Source organism: Polistes dominula, unplaced genomic scaffold (assembly GCF_049000335.1).
Source record: "Polistes dominula isolate Pdom_NZ unplaced genomic scaffold, Pdom_raw_medaka contig_49, whole genome shotgun sequence".
Classification (NCBI taxonomy): domain Eukaryota; kingdom Metazoa; phylum Arthropoda; class Insecta; order Hymenoptera; family Vespidae; genus Polistes; species Polistes dominula.
This window is the reverse complement of record NW_028300914.1, coordinates 6,387,204-6,404,712: the sequence shown is the minus strand read 5'-3', so window position 1 is coordinate 6,404,712 and position 17,509 is coordinate 6,387,204. Positions and strand designations below refer to the sequence as shown.

The 17,509-nt window shown below is 29.3% G+C and overlaps 1 protein-coding gene and 1 long non-coding RNA gene across 16 annotated transcripts in view; both read left to right on the top strand.

Annotated features, from left to right (window-relative positions):
* The window catches only part of PMCA (plasma membrane calcium-transporting ATPase 3), a 100,008-nt gene that overhangs the window by 877 nt on the left and 81,622 nt on the right, over window positions 1-17,509 (top strand). The window lies entirely within an intron of this gene.
* LOC149033354 (uncharacterized) lies at window positions 8,554-12,829 on the top strand. The gene is made up of 2 exons (XR_016179033.1): window positions 8,554-9,525; window positions 10,343-12,829. It is a non-coding gene; the product is annotated as an uncharacterized LOC149033354 (long non-coding RNA).

Here is a 17,509-nt window from a genome sequence, read left to right as displayed (position 1 = left end):
TGAGCGTTGTCGTCTCCGTGCGTCCCGGGATCGAGCAGGCGCATTATTCCCAGAACCCTGAGCGCGGTTTTACTCTAGAATGTTCCTGCTCCCACTGCTTCGTGACTACGTTATCCAAAATTTTTTAACCAAGGGGAATTGTTTGAAAAACTAAGACCTAATCTTTATATTCTATATTCCATTCCTTCTATCTTTATTTTTTCTCTCTCTCTCTTTCTTTCTCTCCCTTTTTCATTTTTCTTTTTATGTTATCATAAGATATTGGAAAAAAGTGAAAAAAATAAGTCCAATAAGCTAAAGATTTAGCTTTTTCCTCTCCCTACTATTTAGTTCTTTTTCCATTCGATGTGTTCTTCGATAGCAAGATAGGAACGAGACCCGCCTTTGTCCTGCTTTCATGGTATCGACCCTACACGGCTGACCTAGACTCACTTACATTTTCCAAGCCTACCTACTACTCGCTGATCCAATATCCTCTCTCTATTTCTCTCTGACAAACATTATCCTCTTTACATCTATCCATCCATCCATCCATCCATCCATCCATCCATCCATCCATCCATCCATCCATCCATCCATCCATCCATCCATCCACCCATCCCCCTATTTATTTCTTTTTCTTTTTATTTCTTCCTTTATCTCTCCATCGTCAAAGTTCAAATGAAATTGCTAACTTTTCGTAAAAATCGGTGACGACGACGACGACGACGACGAGAATGACAACGACGACGACGACAACGACGACGACGAGACTAGACGACGACTACACTACGACAAAAGTATAGTACATTATAGTAGGAGCTTGCGCGCGAGAATCTGGGATACACTAACATCGTCGATATTTACGACGCTTTCCTCTTCTAACACATTCGCGGACCGAGAAAGAAATTGATAAAATCTCAGCAATATGGGCGGGGATTCTTGGAAACGCGTTAACGCGTCTTGGCACGTCTTCGCGACCAACGAATACTCGCGAGAAAGAGAGAGAGAGAGAGAGAGAGAGAGAGAGAGAGAGAGAGAGAGAGAGAGAGAGGGAGAGAGAGAAACGGAGAGACAGACAGACAGACAGACAGAGATATGCCTTACGGCATCTCTTTAACATTCGAGTTTCTTCACCCGGATTATATATCTTCTTTTCTATTTTTCATTCCTGTTCGAATTCTTTCTTACATACATATACATCCATACATATACAGGGTGAGTCAGAATTAACTAGACATCTGAATATCTCTGTTGGATTTAAAGTTAAAGAGTATGTCTAATTGTAAATCAAAATCAAAATGGTTTCGAAGGACGCACATGGTTATTAACGTTTCTTTATATGAAATTTTTTTCCCATACATTATTGTAGTGGATCCTTAAACGAATATGTATATATATATATACCTATGCTTTGATCAAATTATATAATACGCACTAAAGTATTGATTGAAAAATAAGCTGGTGGAGAATTATGTTAATATATAAATAATATATTTTGAAATATATTGTATTATAAATAATATATACACAAAATATATTCAAAATATAAACAATTCTATTTAATATATAAATATAATATACTTTTATATATTTAAAAAAAATATATATGTATATAGGAATCCAACCAATATTCGATCTATTTTCCCGGATATTTTTATTACATTCTGTAAATGCGAAACTTACCAAATACGATAGAAAGATCAAATATTTGTCTTTCATTTTCTTTGACTTTGTTCTTCTTCTTCAGTTTTCAAATTCGTTTATTTGTATTCTCTTTCTCTCCCGTATAGACATTGGCAAAGTTTAGATATTTATTGAAAAAACATACTATACCTGAGGGCATTTGTCCGAGTACTTTACTATAATTTACCGTTATAATTCAACGTTTTATCAGCCGACTTACTACTTTGAAATATTACCACTGTCTTATTGATCCGTCCGACCGTGCGCTTGGCCTTCAAAATTGTCCAACTATCAATATTATAGACGTATCGATGCGTCTAAACGTGATATCTTTACCATGCCTTACGTTTACCATGCCTTTCTTTGTAATATTTTTATATCTACACTATATACTCTTTCTATATATTAAAATACACGCGTATATCTATATACTGGATGGATCAAGGGAGATTTTCTAACGTTTAAAAGGGACTCAAAGATTAAAAGCACCAGTCAATGATTTTGAAAATCATTTGAAAAACTTTTAGTCCACCTTGTATTTGTGGTAAGAAAATGTAAACGAGTTAACGTGTTAAAGTTAAACAACTAAGATTTATACGATCGTAATCGGGGCTATTGTAATCGATGACTTTGTTCTTAGAAAAGCACTGTGAGCCTAGAGGTGTTTATAGGTCGAGTAAAACGTTTTTCGTAGCTATCTATGTGTTCACAATTTACTTTCGTTTTAGTTACTATTAGAGAAGACCCTGGTCTGTCTAGTTATATTTTTCTTTCGTCATTTCTTCATCTCAAATTGGTTCTATAGATAATACTTCTATGGTCCTTTTTATCAACTTTTTCATACGAGTTAAACATCATTTTCTCTATGTCTTATTCAAATTATTTGTTACGTGTTACTTGTTACATTTTTTTTAACTTTATTTAGAAAGGAAATAATTAAATGGAAACGTTAGTGAAGTTTAGCCCAGAAAAATGATATTAAATTAGAAAGGTGACTCGTAATTGTTAAGCTTATCTGTCCGCTATCAAACTTTAGTTTTTATTTTATTTTAATAATACCTGTAACAAACGATAACATTATATTTTATTTTCTTTACAAATTTAGTTTCATTTTTTGCATCATAAAATTTCGCACAAATTATCTGCCCTCTTTTTTCTTTTTTCTTTTCATTGCTTTTTTAATTACCTGTAAAGTTTTACAACGTGTATTTTTCTCCCCTAAGTCCTGTGAAACCGCAACATATTGTACACGCGACAAAAAATAAGAGAAAAGAGGAAGCATGCTAACTGCTAGGTTTATTCAATAATAAATTAGTATTCTTAAGGTAACATAAATTCGGATAGCCATGACTAATGAACAAAATGATAATACTTATTTCATATTTCCAGATGTATATACGTATATACGTAAATGAAAAGTAGCCGAGAACGCGCGTTAATGGATGATTCGAAAACTAGGACGAGGTGAAATGTTGTTACCTTCTTATTATCAATGTTTTCACGTTAATGTCGATAATATCTTTGACGTAATAAATCGATTACATCGAAAACCTTTCGTTGTTGGATTAAAGAATTCAACGATCGATAGGAAAGAGAAAAGAAAAACAAAGTGTCACGTGTGAGTTTGAATGATCGATTCGTAGATCGGCTGATATATTTCGATTGATTTAGGTTTTCGATAAGGTTAGTACAGTAAAGCGGTTTTTAATTAAAAGTCCACTTTCATTCGATAAATTTGAAAACTTATCATCGGGAAAAATTTCAATGTACAAAAAGGGGCAAAAATGGACGAATTATTGATCTTTCGCAACGATATAAAATATATATATATTTTTTTTTGTATTTCGATGTATATTACGTGTAGAAATTAATTCGATGCCATGATATCATATATTCATTACCATTGATATTCATGTATTCAAAATCGGCATCTTTTCCTTTTTACTTTTTTTTTGTTTCGTCAAGTAATTCAACATTTGGTGATTATTTCGAAAAATAACCAAAACGCATGATCATATTTATTAATAAAACATACTGTGAATATGTTTAAAAAAGACAAATCGAATTAATTGATACAAGTAAAATACATCGTGCGTTTAAAAAACTTTGAATGAGAAAAATTAACCTGAAGGAGTATTATTCTTCTTGAAATTTTACGTGGCCTCGGTGATTCTTCGTGGTCTCTTGATGTTAAGCGCTTTACGTTTATTTTTAAATCGGGCATGTCGAACCCGTGACCCACGACAGAATTCCTCCTTACTGCTCCGATTTGATTCAATCTGAACTTCCTTTTTTTTGTTTTCTTTTTCTACAAACCGTGCGTACACATTTCCAAACGATTTTAAAAATCAATTTAATTCACACCGATTTGACGAATGTACCGCCAAAAAATATTTATACTATTAACGAAATATCAATATACGATATAATATAACTTAACTCTCCTCCATTTTGATTAGTTCTTTATGTTCTTCATTTCTACCATCTTGAAAATTGATTAGTTTCGGTTGATACTTCATTTCGGAATTAAATCCCTAATACTAGCGAGCGTTATACTTACGACTCAGACCTATCATTTTATTAATAGAATTTACGTTCGCGTCTTACGAACCAGTTCTAGCTCTCCTTCTATACTTTCCATTTTTTTTCTTCTCCGTCCCTTTTTTTTCTTTTCCACTTTTTTTTCCCTTACATTTATTTTCTTTAGAAAGATGGTAAAGTATTAAATTGCGTTCGCCTCGACTTTTGGTCTCGTAATAATGCGACTAATGATAATCTTTTCAATGAAATGATCTTGATTATGTCTTCAAAAAAAATATTTTATGTTCTTGTCTTTGATAAAGAAACGTCAATGAGATACGTAATCAACTTTATACATATACAGGGTGGAACAATAACTCCGTCTACTTTGAATATTGCTTACAATAGTATTAAAAAAGTGCACTATTACAGGACGAGGGAATTTAATGATCGAAAGGATTTTTTCTTACGGTAATTTTTTTACGATATTTCAGGGTTATCAATGTTTTGTTTTTTTAAATGGAACTATATACGTATTATTTTTTTTTTTGCAACATTTTTAAAGAATATAAATAAATAATTATCCGCATGATCATATATCACATTTAAAGATACTCTGTTCAATTTGAATAGCTCCGTTATTTGTAATAATATAAAAAAATGTTTAAGACAAAACTTGTTTATGGCATAGAGGGGGGCATATCGTGATGCCTAATTTTTTTGTGTAGGTGGAAGGGTAGAGGTGATTTCAAGGTGATCTTAATTTTTTTAAATGACCCAATTTGTTTATTTTTATCACTTTGCGATAGCTAATGTTAAAATGGTTTCAGCAAACTATTAATTATTAGCTCAATTGTTTTTTATTCTTAAGAATTCTTAAGAATTATTTACTACTGATATTTTTTTACAATTCATTATTATTAATTATAGGGCATGCCAACGAAACATAATTATTTGTTTCTATTAAGGATAATTATTTTCAACCATTACGCGATAGAGCATATCAACGAACAATATTCAAGGTGGGTAAAGTTATTGCCGCACCCTGTATAGACGCATATATCTATACGGTATACATGTATACCTATACAAACACATTCTTAAATAAGAGTTTAACACTCACAGAGTTAAATAGCTGTGATTCAAAATTGGATTTTACAGCGAGGTTAAGAGGATAGAATTTATATACGTCTTCTCTCTTTCTTTCTCTCTCTACTTCTCCCTCTCTTGAACCTTACAACCGAAAACTAGATTTTCCATTTCTCACAAACTGTGTCCGTTTCTTCGGCTGTAGGCAAAGTTATTCGTTAAATAATGCGCTACCCTGGCAAATTGCCAACTTGTGTCCCCGTCAATGAAACATGTCCGATTCGTGAGGTTTGATCAATCCTCGTGATAGAAAAAATTAATTCGATGGAAGAAAAACAAAATAGTCAAAATATGATATCATTTTTATGAATATTTTAAATAGATGAGCAAACGCTTGATAATATTCTGATTCATACTTATTAGACTAATATAATAAAAAAGAACAACCGTTATATGATAACTATTTACGTCACATAGATAATAGTATTGCTTTTTTTAAGAATTTTATCTATTCGGTGTTTCGATCGACGCACAGTTCACAACTTTGTTTCACTGATCTTTACTATATCGTCATTTCCCTATATGTTCTATGTATTCGAAGAAGCTCGTCATTTATTATATTTTCCTTTTTTTAGATATACAGTAGAATCTTTGTTTGCGAACATAATTCGTTGAAGAAATAATACCTGTATATCAAAATATCAAAGTGAATTTTGTTATAAGAAATACATAATGGAAAATCAAATAATTTGTTAATTAATATAAAAATAATATAACATACAAAATACTAAGATAGTAAAAGTAACAATTAAATAACTTAATCCTTGTCGTTTTACCAAACCTTTTCTTACTGCTCGTATTGCAATGCATCGCACGTTTATGAAATCAAAATTGTTTTCTCGTCTCTTGGGGAAACACTTGTAAACCAAATTACTCCCAATCCAAGGTGTAATCGTACATGCAAGACTGTGCGTGATACTTTTCATGTATTTGCTATATTCCCTTATCGTTGATATCGGCCGATACGATAGATACACTTTTAATGTTTCTCGAAGCTAGAGAGAACCCTCAACTATGCGAAATCAAATTGTTCGCGGTTTAACGTTTATCTTCTCTTCTCAAAAACTTCGATTGATTATTACGTCCTTCTTTTTTTTGTTCTATCTTCAAATGTCTCATTTTCTTTTTCTCTTTTACTCTTTAAACCCGACCACGTGATTTATCCGTGAATAAGATGATTAAATGGCACAAACTAAGCTCGTTCTACTTTACATTCGAATTCATTCTTCGTTAATGTGAAAATAAGAAGGCAAAGGATATCATCATCATTGAGGAATAATCAAAATGGCGACGATACTTTAGAGTCAACGATTATCACGTGCTCTTTCTATCTTTTTTTTATTTTCCCAAGCGAGAGATATTAAATCGACACATTGTGCCGACTAATTAAGTGGTTTCATTGGATATATGTATTTATATATAAGTAGCGCGAATGAAGTCATATAAAGCGGATGCATGACTTCAGAGAACATTAATTAATGACGCACACACGTCCTTTTATATTTTTCCATTTTTATTATGCTTAAGAGTCGTTAGATAGTTATACTACATGAGCTAAATAACGTGGGTGTTGAATATGATCAAACTTGACCAATGCGTTCTACATATCATATCAATGTTATAACGATATACATACTTTTGTTATACGATATGTTTTTATATATGATACGCGAATAATGTAAATATGATCATTTTCTTTCTGTGCCAATGACATGTTTTATTGTTTAACCGATGTCTCGGGGAATATTCCAATGATTAAAGCTGAAAGGATGATTATTCTTAAATAATTTTTCACGAGCCAAGAATTCGGTTAAACGTCAACGATTGTTTTTTTATTATTAAATTGTTGATGGTTTATATCTGACGATATCGTTACAAGACGAATATTAAAATGAGCAACGATGTAACAATTCATAAACGATCTCATTGTCAGCCAAGAAAATTCTTAAGTAGGTCATGAGCCTAGGCAAACTTGAAAATGTCTACGTCTGTCTGCCAAATTACGGAAAAACAGGACATCTTTAGTTATCGCGATGCTACGAGAGAGGAAAACTGGACCATTCTATTTCTCCTAGAATATAGAACTAGAACAAGATCTTCTCTCTCTTTCTTTCTCTCTCTCTCCATTGTCAGTCAAAACTAAAATCTTTTACCCCTATCTTAACCTTCTATAATGTTCACCTTGTCTATTTAAAAATATACAATATATACATATATATATGGGGCATTCCACGTCAAATCGACCACTTTTGACCCCGACTCCTTTCGATTTTGCTAAAACTTTTTTATCATTTTTAACTTCATTAAAAAACATTTTTAAAATTTTTTCAAACATTTTTGACTAATCCAAAAAAAGTTATAAATTTTTCAAAAATTTACCATACCTTCAAAAATGATAAATATAGAAAGATTTCAATCCACTATCGGTCAATTTTTTAAATAAATATAATTAAAAATTTATTTAAATTTCTTTGGCTGCTTAAATATAATGAAACTGAGTATATAATTAAACTAAGGTCCTTAAATACATTTAAAGATATTTATATTTATTTAATTAGGTTTATTGTAGTATTAAAACAAAATTAAATGCCGAAAAAAATAAAATAAAAAGTTCTTAAAATAAAAAAAATAGAAAAAAATTTCGGCCCATCTAGAGATAGGGAGATGATCTAAATCAGTGGTTCTCAAAGTGGGCGATGAAGCGATTCAGGGGGGGGGGGGTTGATGATTGTCACAGGCGAATTTGGAAGGAGGGAGGGAGGTCGATGAATTTTCTTCTTTGAGTTACTAAAAAAAACCAAAAAAGGGTTTACTACTAAGGAAAACCAAAAAATTAATTTTCAGGGGGGTGATAAGTAATATTTTTTCTGGAAAGGGGGCGATAGGACAAAACAGTTTAGGAACCACTGATCTAAACCTATGACTTAGGTTCAGAATGAACGAAATTTTGAAAGGAAAAAAAAAATTCAAAATATCAAAATTTGAAAGACTTGAAAAAAAAAACAAAATTTCTTGTAGAATTTACTTTCAAATATTTTTTTTCAAAAAGTATATTTAAAAATAAAAAGAATAAAAAAAAACCTCCCGATAAGTCTATTTTTGACAAAGTTTTTAACTTTTTTTGGATTGGACAAAAGAATTGTAAAAAATTCTCAAAATGTTTTTTTAATGAAGTTAAAAATGATAAAATTTTTTCAGCAGAATCAAAAGGGGTCAGGGTCAAAAGTGGTCAATTTGACGTGAAATGTCCCATATATTTTTTGAAAATATATTATTTATCAGTAAACCAATATTTGAAATTTTTATTTAAATACAAGTCTTTAAATATCTCGATTTAAAAATAAATGAACTTCGACCACTTTCAAAATGAACGACTAGTATATATTACTTATAATAAAATTATATTATTTATATATTAAATTATATTATACATTAAAAGTCACAAATTTTTTAACTCTATATATCTTTATTTTTTAAACTTTATTTATTTTATAAATATTTCAGAATCGTTTCAATGCCCATGATTTGCATTTTTTTTCTTTTTAAACAGCACTTTACGTTTTTTATAATAACAACATATTTTATGTAAAAAAATAAATTAATTTTCGTTCAAAACATTTCTGTTCACCTCGAATTGGAAAAAATATTATATTATTCTTTAAAAAGTAAATATCTTCAGACATACTTTCATAACATTTACACTTTGTCTTGTCTTATTTTCTCATTATCAGATATTTATCCTGATTATTTAAGAATGTCAAAGTATGCTCATCGATAAAAACAAAATGAAAGTGATCTATTATAAATGAAGTTCTTATATTCTTTCTTCTCTTACTTTCTTTTTCTTTTTTTCTCTTTTCCTCTCAGATATGTAAAATAAACAGAGATAAGTGTGAAACGCGATAAGCCATTCCTGGTTTGCTTTTTAAGAATCGATCGTGTAAAAGGGTACAAGCTGGAAAATACTTATGCGCATGCGCACTTCTTTTCTTATTCCTCTCCACTCTCTTTCTTTTTCTTTCATCTCTGTCATCCTTTATTTTTCTTTTTCTCTTTCACTTTCTTTAGCTTTGTGTAACTTCGATAAGTGGATTCAGTATGAACAGAAAATTAACTCATAAAGTACTTTATACCACACTTGACGTCTACCTAATCGGTACCAGTAATGATCTTTTACCGCATATCTATGCTGTAGGTATCTATCTATCTATCTATATATATATCCTTTCGACCACTACTAATATTCTGATCCATTTAATATCCATTCTGTCTATGAAAATCGGATTCGGTTTAAACTAATATACTGACCTACCCAAACATTCTACTTTATAGGTATATATATATATAATATATAAGATGTCTGTGGTTTTTTTGTGCAAAAATTGTGAGCGTATTCTATGTACAAAAATAAGAAAAAAAGTGTTATACAAATATAGGTTATTTAAAGATTTGTTCAAAGGTTATAACATAAATTGTAAAAATATTTAAATGTGCTGCTAAAAGATGATATTTAACGGTTCTGTCATTCAATGTGTTCTTCTATGAATAATAGTTCGATTACCTAGATCACCTGACTTCATCCTATTAGATTTTTATTTATGGGGAAAACTAAAACAAGAAATTTATGTAACTAAGATCGTTGCATTTGATGTTGTGGTAGAACGAATTAGGAATGCAGTTGCAGAAGTTGATAGAAATTCACAAGAAAATTCGTCATGTCATAAACAGCATACTACAATGGTGTCAAACTTTTATTCGCGTAGGCGGGTAACAATTTGAACAACACGTTTAAACAGTTTTTCAATTAAATGTTATAACTTTTGAACAAAGTTTTAAATGACCTATATTTTTATAAAATATTTTTCTTATTTTTCAGTGTAGGATAGTTTTAAAACGTTAATATGAAAAAACTTTAGACATCATGTATATCATATATAATATACTTTGAAATAAAAAAAATTGCTTTTATATTGTATAACAGTTCTAAATAGTATTTTTGTTTCTCAAGTTGTCAGGAGAACCGATTAACAATAAGATAAGAGAAGGATCATGTTTTCGAGTTTATCGACTATGCAAGATCGTTATTAACTTTTCTCGTTGGCCGATTCAATGGCATTCAGGACAACGTGTAAGGGTAACTGTGCCGTTATTGATATCCGATGACACCCGCCGATATCGGTTATTCCTATACGGATTTTGTGGCACGTTCCCTCTACGTTCGCGAGATATCGTTATTCCGTGCAGTGCAACGTTATGACCTGTTTAGGTTATGTTCCACTAACTTACTTTTGTATAAGTAGGTAAGAACCGGGATCGATCGTCCTAGCTACATTAATTCTCATTACAATGATTGATATTTTTCATAAATGTGCGCACCTATAGGGCGTGTCCTTCTAGTATTCCTACTATTTATGTAAATGTTAACAAATTATTTGTCTGTATGTTACGGCTAATCCGTAACAGGCACGGAATTTTAGAAAATAAAATGACCCATGTTGTACAGAAATTTTATTTATATTTACATTACACAAAATTGGTTTATTTTTATTAATAAAGGAGTAACATATTATAAAAACATAAAGAAATAATAATTCAATAAGGTTTTTTGTGGGACTCGGATAGTCCCACCGTGCATATTTACGCATCAAAAAGGTAGGACATTTTTAATACCACCGTACCTCAACAAACGTAAAAATAATGGGGATCCTATAGAATGCCCAGAAGGTTTAGGACAATCTATAAAATATGTATCATTTGACAGTGTTTAGATGATTTGAGACAGTGATTTGAAATTTTTTCTTTTTCTTCCTCGGTGTTCTAAACACACGTGAGAACCAAAATGTTGATGCTCAAAGTGTTGATCTTTGATCAAAAAGTTGATAGAAAATAAAAGAACATTTTTTTTAATTACTCAATTCGGTATATTATTAGAATATTATCTTAAAATTAGACGAAGATATTAGAAATGTCTTTTTTTTTTGGTTTTGTTTTTGTGAAATGTCTTTTTTAAAAATAAAATTAACAATTCAGTGACAATTTTAATGACCCGATTCTCAAGTCCCAAGCATCTTTCTAAAGTTTGTTTTATAACGAGGAAGAAAAAAAAAAGAAAGAGATGAGAATTTTATTCGTCCTTCAACGTGAAGTGCTTCGGGGGGGGGGGAGGGGGCCCTGGACTTTATATAATCCAGCTAAAATAAAGTATAACATAAAATAATAAAAAAGAAAAAAAGTAAAGAGAGAAAAGAGACATTATAGATGTCATAATTTTAACGAAACTTCACTCTTACGTTAACTCATAATTCTCCTTTGTCTTTCCGTTCGATGACTAAACGAAAAGTTTCTTAGCCAACTAAATTGTTTCTTGAGAAAACGAAGAAGCGTATAGTACGTGCGAATAGGTGTCATTAACGTGTCGAAGACTGCCGGTTATGCTCTTGTAGAATAACTTCCGCCTGTTACATTAGTAAGCAAACTTAAGGAACTTATGTGACTTTTAACGGTGAAAAGTTTTTTTCTTTTTTTTTTTTTTTCTAGTCTTAGAAGAAATTCAATGACGCTGTATTATCGACCGGGGAAACTTTCCTATCAACGAACATATTTATATACATACTACATATAGATTATTCTTTTTCAAGAATGTTATTATATCTATGTGTATATAGGTAGACTTAGAAAGAACTGTCTAGTTAGGCCTAAGTAATTTAATCAACTTTAACTATGTTTTATATTTGATTTTATTATTTTACAGTTTTTTTCCTCTTAATAAACCTATTTTGACGATTACAAAATCATTTTCTTCGCTTGTCGTCCTCGTAAAGACGTCATTATCGTAAATTACTTCTTATCAGATAGAAGAGATCGGATGGGCCACGTGTCGCGCTAAATTCATTTCTAATTGGTATTTTAAAACACTGTCACGAGCAATACATTAACCTTGCTGGGTAATTTTTTGTTCCTTTTCTTTCAACATAGTATCTTCTCATCATAAATGTATCGCGTAAATTAACAGGGATCGGTCGTAATGTTTTTAATAGTTTGCGTGTCAATAAGGTTTTTATCACACTAAGGACATTTTTCAAATGCAATTATTACAAAATCGAGGTCTTCAAAATCAAATGCTATTAACAAAATACTCAAAAATTGAATATTTTTAAGATCTATAAATTTCCGCACCAATGAACTCTCATGTATACATAAATATTACTAATCGAAACTTCGACCGCATTTACCTCAAAACTATATTTTTTAAATTGGCAAGCAGTATAAGTAAAATAATTTCTTATTAATCAATCTTAAATTTAAACAATATTTTGTAAAGTAAATTTTTCAAAGAAACACAAAATCTTTTTTATGAATAAAATTTTATTTCTAGTTACAGTTGATTTTATTTGAATTTATAGTGAAAAAAATGATTTACGTATGTGTTACCCTCTTAATGATTTTATATTTCAAAGCGAAATGGTTTCTGCGTACGTACTTGTGGATGGACTGATTTATTTGTCCTATCATATGACATGGAAAAAGAAGGGTTTACACGTAGAAAAATCGATGCTTGGTAAGAAGCATGTTTCTTAAGTAGAAAAATCATGTTTGAATTATTTGAAACGTCGAAAGTGGGAATATTATTACGCATAAATCGAACTACTTAGGATTTATCTTTTCAATCTAGTTGTTGTCAATTATCGATTAACCTAATTATTCGCCCAATTAGTACAATTCTGTATAAAAAAAAAAAAATACAAAACAAAACATCAATTTATGTATTTCATTATATGTAAAAAAAATAATAACAAGACTTCAAGAAAAAAGACAAAGGTAATCATTCCTGATAGATCGAATCGTCCCTCTACAAATGATTTGTCAATAGGCGGGAGAATCCAATCTTGACCGCGATTAGGTTCTCCCATCTCTCTCTTTCTCTTTATTTTCGCAATACAGGTATAGTCCCTATGATAAAAATAGGTGTACCACGAGATGCTGCACCCGATGACGTCATACGTTTATGTATACTATGCGCAGGCGCTTTCAAGTTAACATAATCGTTTCGTTTCGTCTCGTCTCGTCTCGTTAACGCTCTCTTTTTTTCTTTATATATATATATATATATATATATATATATATATATAATAAATATATATATAATATATAAAAAATATATATATATATAAGAAATATATATATATATATGTAAGAAATATATATATATATATAAGAAATATATATATATATATATATATATATATATATATATATATAAGAAATAATTGAAAACCATGAGAAACAAACCGTGTTTCTAAAACGTTGCACCATTTCCGTTCAATTTCGTGTATATTTACTTATCGTAAGTATTTATACGCTCTTTTTTTCTTTTTTTTCTTTCCTTTTACTCTTTATTTAGATCTACTATAAAATAAAGTCTACGTATAATATTTTGAAAACGAGATTTTTACATATTTTTGTGGATTTTGTAAAGACATTAATTATAATTGGTTAAAAAATTTTAACTTTCTTTTTTTCTATAATTAATTTGAAATATAATTATCCTCCCTAATATTGGGGTGCTGAATTTGGTGGTATAAAACGTTTTTCTTTATCATATTATATTTTAAAAATATTGAGATATAAATGTAAAACGTTCGATCAGTCCTACTACTTTCAATTCGAAATCAGATATTTCATGCCTAATTGTCTAATAAAATGTGAGGGAGGGCACGTTGATGATTTTAAATTCATCAAAACAATTACATTTAGAAATAATAAATACGTGGATTTATCTAAATTTGAGTTGTAGAATTTAATGGAAAAATTAGTTTTTCCTTATGAGGTTACAATAGTTATTAGATATAAAGTATATGTATATAAATTACTATTAGCGAAAACCTTACGTCGATATATATATATATATAGCATAATAATTATATATTCAAAATTTGAAATATTTATAAAAGTTTAAAATAAAATTGAGACGTTAATATTTGTTTAAATCGTTCAACCGTTATCAACGTCTCTATTATTTTCGGAACAGACTAAATCAACGATTTACGAGAACATATCTAGCAACGATTGCACAAGTATTTGTTTATTTATTTAGTCTCTCTTCCTAGAAGCATTAGAAATTTGTATACACTTAATACTTCATCCTAAATCTTATCAAAGTGCTGTATCTATGTATGTATGTACGATCGTATGGTTCGATTATGGTGTTAAATCAAGCAAAGTTAATATGTTCAATCCACCGCGATCAAGTTTATTAATAACTACCTCAATACTTCGCGATCACGCACTATTTATCCTGTAAAATTAATCGATACGCCAATATAACATAGCAAGATAAGACCATAAACTACAAATTTTATGTATTTACTATACATATTTCACAATATTTGTGGTATGTTATTATTACACGGTTAAATCTATGGGGTGTTGTTTTTATTAGCATTTTGTAAACTTGTAACAGCTAGCCAATTTGAATGTGTTGTTGCTTTTTTTCATGTTTTATTTTTGATTATATTTTTGTTTTTAATCGTTAAGCATTGTTAAAGTTCTTAAATGTATTTACATTTAATTTCTTCTTTAATATGCGTTTTTAATTACGTTGTTTATTTTTTCTGAAATATATAATTGTTGTTATTCCATTAATAAGAGTATTTTGAATGATTTTTAAAAAGAATATATTAGCGTTAGATAATGTTATATAACTCATCGATGTTCCCCGGTGATAAGAGAATAATAATAACTTAAGCAAATAAATATATTATCTCAAAATAAATTATCTACATTACATTTAAAACGTGAATGATAATTCTCGAGAGTGGATAATAATCCATTGTATTATCGTTTTACTTTAATATTAATTAACGTTAAGGTAATTATCGAAATCAATAGATTGAAATAAACGTGACGATCTTGAAAACATTTTTAGTATCTATATCTGATCGATTATATTTTTTTTTTTAATTATCTTATAAAATTTAGATTGATTGATTTTATTTTGGTATGTTTTTTTTTCTCAGCGATAAATTAGCCCTGTATATATATATATATATATATATATATATATTATATATTATATATTATATAATTCTATTTAAAATATAAAAAAATGTATATTCCATCTTGATATAAAAATGACAATTAATTACATGTCTAATTAATATATAAATATAATATAATCTTATTATAAATAATATATATATATTTCAACAAAACATATATTGTCTTTATAAATTTCTTTTTTACTGATTTGTAAGGTACAGCAACAAATTTATATGATTTATATATTTATTTCTATAGGGTGTAATTTGAAATGGAAAGAAAAAAAGTGCAAAAAGAATTATTAACTTTAGTATCGGTATTCGTCGGTATATCAAGGTGTTCTTTTACGCTTGAGCTAGGGAGAGCTTTTATTACATAATCTCTGGTATGTCAGCTGATAGAAGCACTTTTAGCGGGTCGAAGTTTATTTAACGCAAGATCGATCACCTACTTTTCTAGACGGACAGACTTTTTCTTGGTATAGACTTTCGATTCGAATAATTAATCACCCTATTGTGTTTGTCTGTCCTCTTTTCTTTTTTTTTTCTTTTTTTTTCCGGTCAATATTTTGGAAAATGTTTCATATCCATTCTCGAAACAAAATTCTTCTTACATTATCCTGTATCTGTAGAAATATTTATATATATTTTTAAAAATATAAATTAAAGATATATATTATAAATAATGTGTTTTTTTTTGAAATATATAAAAATTATATATAATTTCCTATTATTATATATCCATATATTACATATTTTATTTAATTTATAAATGTAACATAATATTTCTTTTGTAATTTAATTTATTCATTTATTTACTAACTTTAGCCCTGTGTTCACAAAATTATTACAGCAAAATGTAGATAAAATAATTCGTAAAATAATAAAGTTTACATATAATATAAATAATATTAGATTTACAACTTTGCTTCCACTATTTTTCCGACTTTCTGTCGAAAATAAAATGATATATATATATATATATATATTAAAAAACATACACGAGGGATACTAGGATATATTATATAAGTATTATAATATTATTTATAATATTATTACTATAGTGACAAGTAATAATATACTTTTACGTTACATAATATATTCTTATAGAGACGGATCATAGAATCCATTTAATAAATAATTAATTAACTATGACATATACATACATACATACATACTTACTTGAGAAACTAATCGATAAAAATAGAACCCACACCTAAAACTATTTAACAAACGTTATGTGTATTCCATATAAGAATGAAAGAAATGTCGACACGCATTTTTTCGCGTCGATGACGATAGCTCTAAAGAGATGACGAAGCGAAGGTTACGTTAAATCATAGGTGTATGTGTGTGTGTGTTTGTGTGTGTACGACAGAATTTTATTACTTTCTAAAGAAGTACGTCAGATAAATTGTGTAGAAATGTCTAACTATTTCTATCTCGTCATATCATAATCTCTCAGCATTCTCGCAAGACATTTCATGCGTGGAATATATGCGCGAACAATTGTGCGTGTGTTTGTGTGTAGAAGAATTATAATGTGAGTGCGTTTAGATCGGTAGGAAAGTAATAGTGTTTGAACTTCGATAAGGAAATACGAGATTGTGTAAATTGAAGTTACTTAAGCTATTTGAGTAACGTCGGACACGTGAAGGAATGACGTACGAAGAGGAATCATCTTGTATGTTGTGTGACTAACAAGTCTTGTTAGAAAATCCATCTGTCAATCTGTTCGTCTATTTTCTTCTCAATATCTTTTTATTTCTTTCTTTCTTTCTTTCTTTTTTATTTATTTTTTCTTTCTGTCTGTTAACAGCTTGGCCCTCGGTTTGTTATTTTAAGGGTTAATGCTTCTTCAACGTTCGGAAAAATAACCTATATTTGAGAATTATTTTCTGGGAATATTGTAAGTGGAAGAAAAAATTTGTTTAAACGACCCTTTTTTTTCTTTTCTTTTTGTTATGTATATACATACACTTTCGACACCAATCACAATTTCTTTTTTATCGCTAGTTGTCGCAAAATGGCAGAGTCAAAGGTTTACTGTTAGGATAGAAAAGTTTACATCGAAAACGGTTTTATCGATGGACAAGGATTTTTCCTGCAATATTTGGACCTAAAGATAAAAGCTATAA